The sequence below is a fragment of the Lissotriton helveticus genome, chromosome 8 (assembly GCF_964261635.1).
Source record: "Lissotriton helveticus chromosome 8, aLisHel1.1, whole genome shotgun sequence".
Lineage (NCBI taxonomy): Eukaryota > Metazoa > Chordata > Amphibia > Caudata > Salamandridae > Lissotriton > Lissotriton helveticus.
Window position 1 is genome coordinate 163,432,630 of NC_136069.1, and position 14,960 is coordinate 163,447,589.

The 14,960-nt window shown below is 44.4% G+C and overlaps 1 protein-coding gene across 1 annotated transcript in view; it reads left to right on the plus strand.

Moving 5' to 3' along the window:
• Positions 1–14,960, plus strand: part of DSCAM (DS cell adhesion molecule) — a 959,122-nt gene that overhangs the window by 78,084 nt on the left and 866,078 nt on the right. The gene's annotated exons all lie outside the window — the stretch shown is intronic.

A 14,960-nucleotide genomic window follows, 5' to 3' on the forward strand; every position in this document is an offset into this window, starting at 1 on the left:
ATTTCTTGCCAAAGTAATTGAGATAGATGATTATCATGGTCATTTTTAATCCTATACCAAGTTTTAATAAATTGGCCTTTTCTTGCAAAATCTTGATTGTTTAAACCAAACTCCAGTCTAATTTGTGCCGGTGAAGCGTTATTTGGGAGATAAAAAAGAGATCTATACGTTTTGGAAAGAACCTTGTTTATCTTTTCCGCATCCATCCCCATTAATGCTTCTCTACCATATGTTAAAGTTGGGAGCAATTTGGCCCCTATAATTTTCAAGAGCGGTTGATAGGTCAGATTTCCGAGCGATTTCTGTGCTATCTTAAATGCTGCAGTAAGTGAATTAGCTTTTCTTTGTATATCCTGTTTTTGTGGTTGAAAATTTCCTTTTTGGTCAAAGAGTACACCCAAGTACTTGTATACTTCTATTTGTTCCAGTTGGGTGTTTTCCATATACCATTTCTTTTTTTGCCTCAGTTTTATGTTCCTAGTGACCACCATGATTTTTGTTTTGGTTTCATTTATTATCATTCCATTTTCTTGAGCATACAAAGCTATTCTGTTAATTAAACGTTGAAGACCGATTTTAGTGTGACTTAAAAGGATGGCATCATCTGCATACATTAAGTTAGAGATATGTTTGTCCCCTAGCTTCGGAGGATGTGCGTTAAGCTCATCCAGGTTGCCTGATAGATCTCCAAGGAATAGATTAAAGAGGAGAGGGGCCAACACACATCCCTGCTTTAGCCAATCTATTGCTGGAATCTCCTTTGTTAGTGATCGGCCATCCCCCATTCTTACTCTTACCCAAGTTTTATTATGCAGTAGTTGAATCAGTTTCAATAGATCATTTGGAATGTTTTTTTCAGAAAGCTTTTTCCACAATAAGTTCCTTTGCACACAATCAAAAGCAGATTTAAAATCTACAAAACATAGATACAGGGGCTGTTTTAGTCTAAGTGACTTTTCAATTATTAGTGTTAGTGCCATGATGTTGGTCATTGTTCCAAGCCCCTTAATAAAACCAGTTTGATTGAATGGCAAAATCTTATTTTCTGATGCCCATTCATTTAATTTAATCAGTAAGATTCCAGCAAACAATTTAGCATCCGTATCTTGTAGGGTGATAAGTCTATAGTTCTCTGCAAGGGCCCAATTACCTTTCTTGAATATGGGGGAGATTAACCACTTGGCTGCTAAGGCACATGATGCACTTCCATTGACTTTCCATTGAAATCAATGGAAACTCCATGACGAGTTACCCTTGTCATTAGCACTGAAGGGGTTAAAGATCCTCGCCAGGACTCCGGGATGTTACCTGTCTCTATGACTTCTTTAAATACCATTTCCAAGTAAATCGACCAAAAGTCAGGGTTTTCTTTAAAGAGGGCAAACGGTATCCCATTGGGGCCGGGTGCCCCATCTTTCTGCTTCCTTATTAGTTTTACTAGTTGTTCTTTTGAGATAACAATTTGTTCTTGCATTTCGTCTGTGTCTTTTTTTGTGCTATGCTGTTTGTTTGTAATGATTTTTATAGCTCCATTAGTGTTTAAGTGCTTTCCAAGATAGGCAACCCATTCTTGCTCAGTTAGAGTTGATGAAACTTCCAGTTTGTTTGGCCGTACTAATTTATTTATTATTTTCCAAAATTCTCTTGCATTTGCTTGTTTGCTTGCATGAAATAGTTTGGACCACATTTCCTGTTTAGCTTGGTATTTCTCATTCCATATTAGCTTTTTCAGTTGTAGGTTTAAAGCTTTAAGATTGTTCGACATTTCATCATTAGTTGCTGTATTACTAATTTGTCTCCTTATTCTGTTCCGGGCTCTTTTTAACTTGGTTATTGTGTAAGGGAGATTCATATATGAGTCCTCTCTTTCTTCTTTCCTTTTTTCCGTTCTTTTGTTGGGGTTAACCCAGATTTGTGGTTTTACTAGTTTCTTGGTGAATTCCTCCCACTGCTCAACTGCTGTTTCCGTCGTATTTTCAGAAAAGCAGCTCTTTATAATATTCTCAACTTTTTTATTCATACTATGCTTATTCAGATTGGTCCAAATTAGTTTTTTATAATTTATTGTTCCGATGAACCCCGGCATAGTATGATATGGTTGGTAAATATTGTTTCTAATGTTAGTAGTTATTAACTGCTGGCAGTGGTCACTATCTCCAACTTTAACCACCCTATAGGAATTTATGTTTTGAAATATATTCAGTGAGACCATTGTATAATCAATCCTAGTGCTCGCATTGTGTGCAACATACGTAAATGCTGGAGGTGTATCCTCTTTAAATCGGCCATTAAGGACACGTAAGCCCAACACTTCTATATCCTTAATGAATGTTGTACCAGTTTGATTTCGTGCCTGGTTTCCCATGATGCCTTGGCGATCCTGGTGTGGAATTGACCATTGTAGATCTTGTGCTTGTGCTATATCATCCCTTAGGAACGGTGTTAGTAAGTTAAGGTTAAAATCGCCAGTCATCACATAGTCTACTAATGGGTTTTCTAGCATTTGTTCTAATAGAATGGTATTAAGGGTTGCACATGTAGATATTCTACTTTTTTTTGTTGGATGGATATATACATTGACCATAATTAGATACCTATCTTTTTGATCTGCATTTTTATATTTCAGTCTAACTACAAGGATGTTATTACTGTGCGATACTAGTTGCTCATGCTCTGCTTTTATGTCACAGGAGATGAAAGTTGCTAACCCTCCACTCGGACGTCCATATCTATGAATTTTTCTTGCATTTTCATAGTATCCTACATAGCCCTCCAAAATAAATGGATGTTCTTCCCAGGTTTCCTGAAGGAATAAAATGTGACATGGTAAAGGGATAGACTTTATTTGTGCATTGGAAAGTTTTGTCCCTACTCCATTTATGTTCCATGAACACAATCTCAACCCTGCTTCTTTTGATTGTGGGGTTGAAGTGTAGTTCTTTCATTGTTCTTTATTGCTATGCAGAGCCTGTGCAATCCACTTTTCATTTATTCCTGGGGGTGTTTCTATTGTGGTGGGTGGTGAAACCACTCTCAATGTGCTAATGGATCTCCCCCGGGCATTCATTAACACTGTTCCTTTTTGTTTAGTATATTTTTCTGTTTGGGGCAGATTTATTTCATTAATAAATGGAGTAGGATACACTTTCGGCACCTGCTTTGTGATATGTATTCCCCAGGCCTTAAATGTTGAAAACTCTTTTAATATTTGTTCTGCTACTGATGTTGATTTGAGTGTTACCAGAGTCAATTCTTGGGGATTGTTTTTTTCGGCAATGAATTCAATCGAAGTAATATCCTCGTTCCTGATGTTGCTTAAAGTAGGAATAACTTTGAATAACCTGAAGATGTTCCCTCTATTCAATATGTCATATCTACCTCTAGATTCATATTCAGGCTCAAATATGAGTTTTGTTTTTTCAACTTGCAGATCGTTTTCTTTGAACAAGGTTTCTATTATATTATTTGTTTTATATCTGATTTGTTTTTCTCCTTCCCATTTTTCAATTGTCAATTGTTCCCAGTGCGGAGATTTGGTTTTGTGTTCTACAGTTCTTTCTATACACAATCTTGCTATATTATTTTTATTGTCTTTCAAATTTGTTTCTGCGATCACATTATGATGCTGATTTATTTGCTCGCTCGGTTTTATTGTTATTTTTAATGCCTTGCTGTCAATTCCATTGTTTTGATCGTATTTTAAGTTATCCTCCTCGATTACATCTTCTTCCCTTATTATCGGATTTGTGATTCGTGGTGGATAAATTGTAGCCGTTTGGTTTTTTTTAATCACTTGATGCGTTTTTCTTTCCTCTTTATTCAATGATTGTTCACGTAAAGGCTCTTGTTGAAATATTGGGAATACTTTCTTTTTCTCGTTTTTAATTGTTGAAAGAATTTTCTTTTCACTTGATTTTTCGCATTGTATTCTATTATTTTTTGTTGAATCTTCAGTTTTTGTTGATTCAGCAAACGTGTGGATGTTAGGCTTGTGATTTTTCCTTGCTTTACGTATTTTTTTCCTTTGTCGTTTTGACATAGTATATTCGGTTGTATCCCGCTCTTTACAAACTTGATCGACCTTTGTTATTATACTGGTTGTGTCCTCATGCGTTTCATCCCTTAGTTGGGTTTCTATTGATAAGTCTCCTTCATCCTGTATATTTTCTCCTTCCTGGGAATTCCTTGATATTGCCAATTCTTTTTTTCCCCTTGTTAGCACGATGTTCTTTTCCTCCTTTTTCGATGTTTCTATCTCTTCCTTTTTATTTATCTTTATATTCGCTTCCTGACCGATTTCTTTTTTTAGAACTCTTTTTGTATCTTCTATTATAGTGTGCAGAACATCAGGTATTGCTACAAGCTTATCCATAAGGGGGGTGCAAATACATTCAATGTCCATATTTTGCTTATCATTTTGGACTCTGATTATTAGATTATTGAGCTGTTCAAGTTTGTTATCAATCCCTGTAACAGCATTTGCCATCGTTGTGAGCAGATCAATCTGAATGTCCATCTTATTCGACTGATATTTTAACGCCTCTAAAGTTAGCGTCGATGTTTGATAGAATATGTCCCAGTTTACCCCAACATTTGGGGTATTTGGTTCTTTTAAATCACTTTCAGTTGGCATTCCGTTTATTTGTCCTGTCAGGGAAGCACAATCAGATGTAGGAAAGGTGTTTGCTTGACTGGGCACATCCTTACTTGTTTTGTTATCATGCCACACTTTGGGCGTTAATTTCTTTTCTTTTTTCTCATACCCATTTATGTGAATTATTGTACTAGGTGATTTGATCCTGTTTTCATCAACTGGTGTCTGTGTTTTTTTATAATTTCCACATGTACTTCTATGGGAATTGGTACTCGGTTTATTTCCATCGTACTGTTCTTAGTAGGTAAGTCCTCTAATTTGATTAGTTTTTCCATTTTTTTATCAGGGTAGTTGGTTGTATTTGAGATATCCTGGTCTATAATTTGGAATTCGTGGTCCTCCCTTTGTATAATACTATCTCCATTTTTTGGAGTACTTTGGATTGATTGTTTGTTGTATTTTTCCATACACATCGGTTTTATAGGAGTTTGAAGTTTGTCTTTTTCCCTATCTGTATGCATGGTGATGAGAGCACCTGCTGGATCTTTCATAAATTCGAACTTATCTGGAATTTTTCCTGCTTTGGCAAACATTCTGGCTATTGGGGAAATTAGAGTTTGATTTGCTCCTGTAGTATTTACTTTTACCTTTGGCTGTTGAGTTCTCTTAATGCGTCGGACAGTTGTTCCTGTAGCTCTCACTTTGCCAGAGCGCATTATTCCTTGTGTCTTTCCTATAACCCCCGTACACCCACTAATGCCCTCCCTCCCAAGCCTGTCTGCCCTATAGTAATGGACAGCTGCCGTCGGGGAGGGGGCAATGACAAGTGCGGGGAGGAAAGCTGAGCGCTGTAAGAGTGAAACTCGGATCTTCGGGGAGACAGTGGGGACAATGGTGACCCTTTATCTTGTCGACCTCACTCACCCGGACCGGCACACTTCACCCCCTGATTATCCAATTGTCCCAGCTATCCAAGCTATCTCAGTTTTCACCGGTCTTTCCTGATTGTTTTCCAAAGCCAAAGCCTTTACCCCTCCTGCAACACCACAGTTCTCAAAATTCAGTACACAGTGCACAAAGTACCATCACCACAATTGTACTTACTGTGCCCCCTGGGTTGTGCCTACAGGGGGGGAACACCAGACGCAAGGTAGTAAGCTCCCAGCTCACTGGCTCACTGGCACACTCGCTCGAATATCACCGTTGCAGTGATTTGCTGTTATTTTACTTTTGTTTTTCCTTTTCTCCTTTTCTCCGCTTTCACAGTGGGATTCACAGTGGGATTCAGCAAGTAGGAGGAATATTCTCCTCACATTCCTTAATATGCCCCTGTTAGGAGCTGTTAAATAATTTCCTAGTTTCCTGCTTTTCTGATTCTTGTTTAATATATTCACCCCCCCTTGTAGTATCCTTTCCTTCGTCCAAACGGTTGTTTTTTTTTTGTTTTGTTTTTTGTGTGGGGGGTGTGATCACCCAGAAACAACACTCGTTTCACGCAGATATCAGGGCACACTTCCCGTGCCGAGCCCTCTTCTCTGCCCACCAGCGGCCTGCACCTCCGTCTGCTGCCGTCTGCTTGTCGTCCGTGCTCACCAGCGCTGCTTGCTGGGAGCCAGGGAGCTGTAGAGCCGTGGAGCCGCAGAACCGCAACGCCTCACCCGCCAGATGCGTGGGGTGCGGGCGGGCGCCTCCGCGGTGACGATGCGGCTCCCGGCAGCTCACGGCGTGCAGATACAGGGCGGTCAAACAGACAATGGTACCGCCGCTAGCTGCTTGCCTTGGTCGAAGTTGAAGTCGATCACAACAGTCAGCAGCCGGCCTCTTGACCTTCCGACCAGCCGACAGACCGGTGCAGAATGGCGTCCTGGCTTCACAACGCTCTAGCTCCCTCTAGCGGTCAAGAGTTGGCTGTGTCCACTCTGGAATTCTAATCTCTCATGTGATCAGGCAAAATACCATTACTCAAAGAGCAAGAGGGGGAATGGATGAAGTAGGCTGCAGCAGTGGCCCATGCTGTATGCTATGGCGGGTGCGTCAAAATGTAATTGACAGTTCAACAGACCAATGAAAAGAGAGGGGTCATCCAAAGTCCATCAATTTATGTTTACGTGTATATATTCATGTATTTATTTTCTTTTTCATTTCATGAAGCAAAAAAGCCAATTAAAGCTGTCCGTAGGCCAGACCTAAATATGTGTGCTTCCATAACGTGCAGCTCTTTTACTTAGATTCATTGCAATAGGTATCATTGCCATTATTAGCTATAATTTCTCTGCCAACAAAGGTCCCCTTGCGGTGCATTTCTACCTATAAATAATTGTGTTCAAATTGCTCCCTTCTCTCCATAACATGGTGCCTAGCATCAGCACAGATTAGGAGAAATTCAGTTGCCCATAAAGCACTCTGAGCATTGGTGACCAGAAAAAAATGGAATAGAAGCAACGATGTGCTGAAATACATAATATTGCTTATGAATATATGAATAAGTGTACCATGAGCCAGCACTTTTTCTGTTGAGGCATATTTTGTAAATATTTAGTAAATCATTTATGAACCATGCCTATAAATAGGAGACATCGACGGAGAAAAAGAATAATAAAATAAATGTATGTGTAAGAGTACATAAAGGTGGGAACAGGAAAAAGACTAATTTGTTTACTGTTTGCAGACAGTACTATCCAGAGAAAAATAATAGTTTTTTTTTTTTTTTTAATAGTCAGGATGCCTAGCATATGTTTTAAAAGAAAGGAGTTGGCCTGTTAACAAATCAATTGAGTGAGACTGATATGAATTGGTAGATAGGATCCATGAAAAGTGCACCTCAATGCCAGTATGTTTCTTTTGTAAAGCTGTATTTCTTGACACAATGAGTCTCAAAATACTTTAAAGAAGGTGAAATAAACAATCTGCATGAAGTTAAACGAGTAGTTTGAAGTTAGTTTTAGTCCATTTTGATGCACAGCTGTGGATGTATAAAAAACGCCAGTTGGCTCAATGGGAAACTTCCAGCCCATCTTCTGCCAATCTGTTAATTAATTCACCTACTCAGGCAGTTTTAAAAAGGACCTTGTCCCCACATAATCAAGTTTTGGAAGAGAATCGTCTTTGTAACGTCACTGTTACACCCAATAATGACGCTGCAGCAGTTATAAGGTAAACAGGTATTTATTCAGCTGAACTCCCTAAAGAGCGCCGAGCTGCTACCTCCGTTCTCTCGGCTTTCGCGCCACTCAATGCGCGATGCGCGCGCAGCCCCAAACATGGCCGCCAGCACGTCACGTCGGTGCGTGACGTGCAACAACTAGACCGCGCCACCACATATCTCCCTTTTTTCCCAACAGAAAAACAGTTAACTCACAGTCCGCCGTTCATATCAAAGTCTTGGAACCTTGCTGGTTTGATCACCGCTCTACCACTCCGTGTCAGTCTCATCGGGACAGGTGGGGTCCCTCCTTCCTGAATCCCTTCGTTCCATCCTCCACTTCCAAGCGCGGCCGCGCTTCCATCTCGTCTACTCATTTCCTCTTCACCCACAGACCCCTGATTGTTCCACAGTTCCTTCCTCCACGTCTTCTAGGTCTGCTCCGCCTTGGTTCCATCGTAGAACTCTGTTGCATCTTGCCATGCGGTCCTGTGACCACACGTTTCCATCGCTTACCAGAGCCGCTCTGCCCAGCACTTCCTTGACCTGCATGGGCTTACTGTACTTACTGTCTCCTTTCCTACGTAGCGTGGCCAACTTTACTCGCACCCATTTGCCTTTTTCCAAATCAGTCTCTTTCACATTTTTCCGGTTGTTGTAGTGTCTTGAATAAATGGCTTGTGCCTTTTCTAAGTTGGCTCGCACTACTGCAGGGGACCATTCGCTTGTTATGATTTTTTCCTTCCAAACACGATTGTCCCGGGTGAATGGTTCGCGGCCCCTCAATATTTGGAAGGGGCTGTTACCTGTCCCTGTGGGGGTGATCCAGTACGCCCACACCATGTGCCCTATCTCCCTTTCCCAGTCCTTGTTGTTGGAAATGGCTGCCTGGACTGAGCCCATCACCACTCTGTTAAATCGCTCTACAAGCCCGTTTCCAGCGGGATGGTATATGGACGTGTGCTTGGCTAGAATCCCATTCCTCTGCATAAAGTTGCTCCATTTCTCTGATCTGAATTGGGGGCCATTGTCGCTTAGGATGGACTTCGGAATGCCTTCCCTCACAAAAGGGTCAGCCAGGAACTTTATGATGGTCTCTGTGTCCATCACCTCGTCTATTTTCAACTCAGGCCATTTCGAGTACCTATCTATGAGGACACATACGTACTTCTGGACTCCGTGCACATCCAAGATTGGGCCCAGAATATCCACTGACAACTCCTCCCACGGATTCCTCGGGGAGTCAAATTTGCCAAGAGCTGGGCATAGTGGCTTGAGTGTTTTATCCGCCCCTTGGCACTGTGAGCAGTCCCTGACATGCCTCTCGGCCCTTACATCCATCCCTGGCCACCAGTAGTTTTGCTTGGCCCTCAGCTTCAATTTCCCTATCCCCAAGTGTCCTTCATGGAGCATGTCTAATAGTTTGGGGATGATGCCTGCTGGGGGGATGACCTCCTCTCCCCTGTACACAAACACTCCTTGGTCGTCCATCGACAACTCTTCCCTGACTTCATAGAAGGGTTTGAGGTCCCCACGGGTCTGTCTTTTGTCTGGCCATCCCTTTGTGATATATGATTTCACTTCCTCTAGGGTCTGGTCTTCATCGTACGCTTCCTTCCACTCTTGGTTACCTATTGCTTTTTCTTGGTCTTCCGTGAGTGCTACCAATTCTTCTACTCCTGCTTGGTCCTCCCCACTCGGTTCCATGGTCGCCCCTCTACTCAGATAGTCCGCCACTCTGTTCCTATTGCCTGGGATGTATTCTACATCATATCTGAATTCTAGCAGTTTTAGAGTCATTTTGGAGATCCTGGGCGTTGCATTGGCATGTCCGCTGGATGTTAGCACTTTCAGTAGGGGCTTATGATCCGTTTTCAATTGGAACCGTGTGCCCCATAGGAACTGCCTAAATCTGGTCATAGCCCACACGACTGCCAGCATTTCCTTTTCGATTACACTGTACTTCTTTTCTGTTTCGCTCAGTGTGCGGGACGCGAAGCTGAGCGTCTCCATCCTTCCTTGACCTCGGTCTTGCATCAGGACAGCGCCCAGCCCCTTGTCGCTGGCATCGGTGGTAAGCACTGTCTTCCCTTGGGGGTCATATCCTTGGAGTGGTACTGCTCCTGCCACTTCTTTCTTGATGACTTCAAATTCACCTTGCGCTTCCTCCGTCCAGCAGAATTCCGTGTTGTCTCTCGTCAGCTGCCTCATGTGATGGGTCTTGGAGGCGAAGTGCTGCACAAACTTGCTATAATATTCCGCCATACCTATGAATGATCTGACTTCTTCTTTGTTGGTGGGCGGTGGCGCTTCACAAATAGCTTTCACGTTGTCTGCTTTCGGGGTCACCCCTCGCACCCCTATTTCGTGTCCTAAGTAGGTCAACGACTCCATTCCTATCCGGCACTTGGTCCATTCAGCTGTGAGGCCCTTACCCTCGAGGATCTTCAGTACCTTGCTGAGTTTCCCATCATGATCAGGTCTGTCTCGCCCCATTACCAGGATGTCGTCCTGGAAGTATTGGACTCCATCCGTGTCTTTGAACAGTTGGTGCATCAGCTTTTGGAACACCGCAGCCGCTGAGGCCAGCCCGAACGGCATGCGGCGGAACTGATAGCGCCCAAATGGGGTGATGAACGATGTTAGTTTGCGGCTCTCCGGGTGTAGTGCAATCTGGTGGTAGGCTGAGGTCAAGTCTATAGTGGAGTACCACTTGATTCCCCTGGTGCTGGCCAGCATCTCCTCAATCCTAGGCAAGGGGAACTTCTCCACCACGATGTTCTTATTCAGTTCGCGCAGGTCGACACACAGCCTGACCTTTCCGCTTGGTTTCATTACTACCACCAGGGGCGCCAGCCACTCCGCACACGTAATGGGTTCAATGATCCCTTTCTTTTCTAAATCCTGTAGTTCTTCCTGTACTGCGTCTCTCACTGCCAAAGGCACATTTCTCACTTTTTGAGCGACCGGTACGGCATCTTCCTTCAGGATTATCTTGTGTGAGAATTTCTCCATCCTTCCAACCGTGCCTCCGAATACCTTGGGGTTCTCACTTTTCCATTTGCCAAGGTCTGGCCAGTTTTCCAGCTCTGTAAGTAGTATTTGTTCTTTTCCCCCAGGATCCAACTTGATGCCCAGGTCGCCTTGGTCCAGCCACCCTAGGACCGAGGGTCCTCTCTCCAATATGTAGAGTTTGCAGAAAGCGGACCGGCCTCTAAACTCAAATTTTAATGGTCTGAATCCAGCCATGGGTATGCGGTCCCCATTGTATGTGACTGGGCGGATATCCAGCTTCTCCAGTTCTGGGCCTAGGTGTGGTGCAAAACTCTCCTCCCACACCGCTCTCTGGACGATGGTGTAAGGCGAACCCGTGTCGGCCACCACGCTTATCAGTATTCCCCCTATCGACATCTCCAGGATGGGTTTCGTCGTTCTCCTAGTATCCACGCTCAGCACTTGGCCATCCACGCTCAGCACCTGATCATCGATGTAGATTACCGTGACGACATCCTCCTCTGCGCCTTCTTCTTGTTCTTCACTTTCTTGTCCGATATATTTCACCATGCCCTTAGAGGCCTTCCTCCGACATACCTTCTCATAGTGGCCTACTATGCCGCAGTACATACATTTGGTGCGGAATGCTGGGCACTTCCTGTCGTGCGCCTCGTGGGACCAGCTCCCGCACCTGTAGCATGATTTCTTGTTGCTTCCCGCTTGTTTTCCTGGGGGGCCTGGGTTGCCTTGCCATTTGTTGGGTCCCTTCACTGACGACCCCTTGAACTTGTAGTCCTTGCGGGGCTCTTCATCGTCTACTCTGTTTACCATGGCGCTGGGTGTTGTCTCCTTCTTCGTTGCCTCCGCACACCTGCGCGCCAGTTCTGCTCTTTTGACGATTACCATCACCTCCTTTAGAGTGGTGTCCCCGCTGGCCCATAACTTGTCCTGCACTGCTGTGCTCATGGTGTGCATTACGACCTGATCCTTGATGAACTCCTCTTCCCAATTGTCATATTTGCACGTGGACGCCAGTCTCTTCAAGGCCGCCACATATTCCTCTACCGTCTCTCCTGGGCGTTGTTTCCTTTGCTGGAAATTGAACCTGTCCACTGATACACACACCGCCGGTCTGTAGTGTTCATTCAGGTCGTCAATGGCGTGGGCATACACATCAACATCAGTGCTTCCTCTTTGTTTTGGCACCAGGCTCTTGTAAATTCTCAGATCTTCCGGGCCCAAGTTGAGCAACAGGATACGTTTCTTCCTCTTGGGGTTGAACTGTTCCTCATTCTCATCCTCCAAGACTCCTATGAAGTTATCAATGTACCCACTCCAATCCTCCCACTTCATTAGCGGTTCCCCTGGTCTGGGCAGAAACTGCACTGGCGCCGTTGCATATCCTGCTTGCGCACTCATCTTCTCGCTCTTGATTGTGGGTTGTGCGCTCCCTTGGCTTCTGGGACTGCCCGGTGTGTTGTCTTGCTCTTCCTTACTTGCGTGAGCCTGGGGACTACCTGCGTCAGCCCCCTCGCTCTTTTGTGAGGTATCCAGCGCGGTTCTCCCTGTCTCGTGGGTTGTCGCGTGATCAGGCGCGCTTTGCTTAGTGCCTCTGGGGTCTGTACACCCCTTTTAACTTAATTGTTCTACCCTCCTGGGTGATTCTGGGCTCTGCCACGCTCTTTAGGGTGTGGTACCTGTGTGGAGGATGTTGGTCTCTCTTGACCACTTGTTCCTCTGGCCACCGGGTCCCGTGGTCCTGCTCATTGCTGCGTGTCTTCTGTCCACCGGTTTGGATGATGTTTCCCTTGGTGGCGTATTGTAGTGGGTTCGTTCTCTGTGGTGGGTAGGGATCTACCATCCCATCCTCGTCGCCATTGTAACGTCGCTGTTACACCCAATAATGACACTGCAGCAGTTATAAGGTAAACAGGTATTTATTCAGCTGAACTCCCTAAAGAGCGCCGAGCCGCTACCTCCGTTCTCTCGGCTTTCGCGCCACTCAATGCGCGATGCGCGCGCAGCCCCAAACATGGCCGCCAGCACGTCACGTCGGTGCGTGACGTGCAACAACTAGACCGCGCCACCACAGTCTTCTCTTTAAATTTCTCTTTGAATATCAAGAATCGAAATGTGTTTTCTCTAAAATCAGGGCTGTAACTCGTGTCAAGGGCCTTTAACAACCAGTACAGTCCTGGGCAGGGGGCTATAATACCCAGTGGGAGTAATTATAAGGAAATACAACAAATTGCAGGTTTTGGGACTGCTTAACGTATTTCAAGACGTACAAGATCAGCTGAAGGGAAGCTGTGAATATGGTGAATAGATCCAAGATTCTTGGCCCACGGCAGGACCTTGTCCATTCTAGAGATATGCATACGTGCCGAAAAGCCTAAGAGGTGAAGCAGAAATGCTGAGGCTGGTAATTCCTGTCCAAAATGGCGGTTCCCTGCTTTTAGAGAAATTAAGGAACGTGCTATTAACAACCCTGGTACCCTTTCAGGGATTAAGGAAATGCTTACTCAGAATTCTCCCAGACCTGCAGATCCTTGCAAGGCCCATTATTATGCACGGTGACACAATGCATTATGCATCAAGACGGCTTTTCTGCTCCTTTAGCGCTGGTTACGGATGACGAGCCTAACGGGAGCGGACGCCCAGTGCGCGCGCCGCGCAGACGGGTCTCGCGATGTCGCGTGGCGTTCTTCTGTTTCTGAGGAGTTTTACTGTACGCGCTCAGGGAAAGCAAGGCATCTGCAGGCTATAATGACGCGCGCTCGCAGACTCATTTCAAATTAGCTTCGAGGTAATTGCAAGTCAGGGTATACTAGCTCTGCATCAAAGCCAGCCGAACCGCTGGGAGATCTCGAGGCTGTATTTTAGATTAGGAGCAAGTGGAAAAGGTAAAGTGTGAAAGGGGGGCAAATCAAATGCTTGATAGAATGCTAATCAAAATAAGAAAACGTTCTCTGATTCAGAATTAGAATACATCGGCATTTTCTGCTCTCACTAAATTGCTACTACCCTGGCACAGGCTTATAGCATTTTACCAAGTTATTTCACATTTATAATGGCATGCATGCTCCTGAACCACAATGCACATATGAACACTTGAAGGCAGTGCAATGTCTCCTACAAAACCCCTGTGGTTTCTATGAACTAGTTCAATTAAGGTGACCTTGGACAATAACTCCCAGCATGCATCAGGATTCTCAATGGACGCCTAGCACTGGAATATAAATCTGGACTTAGAAAGAAATGTTTGCTCATTTGTGAAGGCTAAAATGTCCCTTGCAGATATTAATACACATTTCTTTAATGTCTTCCTGGTTCATACATGGGATGTGAGACCAAGGAAAGGACTGTGTTGTGGACAAGCCTCCTAGCCTCAGATTCTCTGCCAGACCACCCCCCGCCTTCTGTATTAGAATAGTGGGTCTGCGCGTGCTTCTCTAATATGCACAGGCTCCCAGAAGACACCTGGGTATATTGACAGAGGACTGCTGATGTCAGCAGATTCCCTCACCCACAGCATCCCTGGGGAGACATTGACATGCGTCAGCCTTAACGGGCATTTGCATGTCTGTACATTGAAATACAATTCTACAGCTGAGGATCAAATAGAAGGATGTGCTCTGTTGTTCCTCGCTCACTTCTGTTTCCTGTCAGCATTGCCCATTACCCTGCACCAGCCTTTACCAGTCTAGCACCAAGAAACGGAATGTTTGATGAGTGCCCATCCCGAGGAAACTCTCAGAGCGGTAAATGTGGAATCATCTTTGGCTGCACCACCTGCCATGGCCCCGCAGTGCACATTCGCAGTGCACATTTTGTATTTGAAAACAAAAATGCAAATTGCAAACCTGCAGGTGCTTTGCTCATGCACGTGTTTGTTTTGTGAAGCTATGAAAGTGCAAACTGTGTTTTCTTTGCCTGATCCATAATGGCGTAAACGAGGTACCATCTGTGTGAACTGCTGCCATGGGACAACTGATGACACAAAGATCACCTGGTTAGCGAGCCTCAATGGCCGCTCTTGTAAACTAAAATAAGCAAACCAGCCTTAGAGTCACCTTGGTTCTCCAAGGTGGTGAATAAACCCTGACACAAAATAGCCATTTTGCTTTTCAGGGATCCTCATTTGAGGCACAATTTAATATAATTTTATGAGATAGGTATTCAGTCATGCCTCTCTTTACATGTAAAATAAAAACTATGGTACCTGCTCTA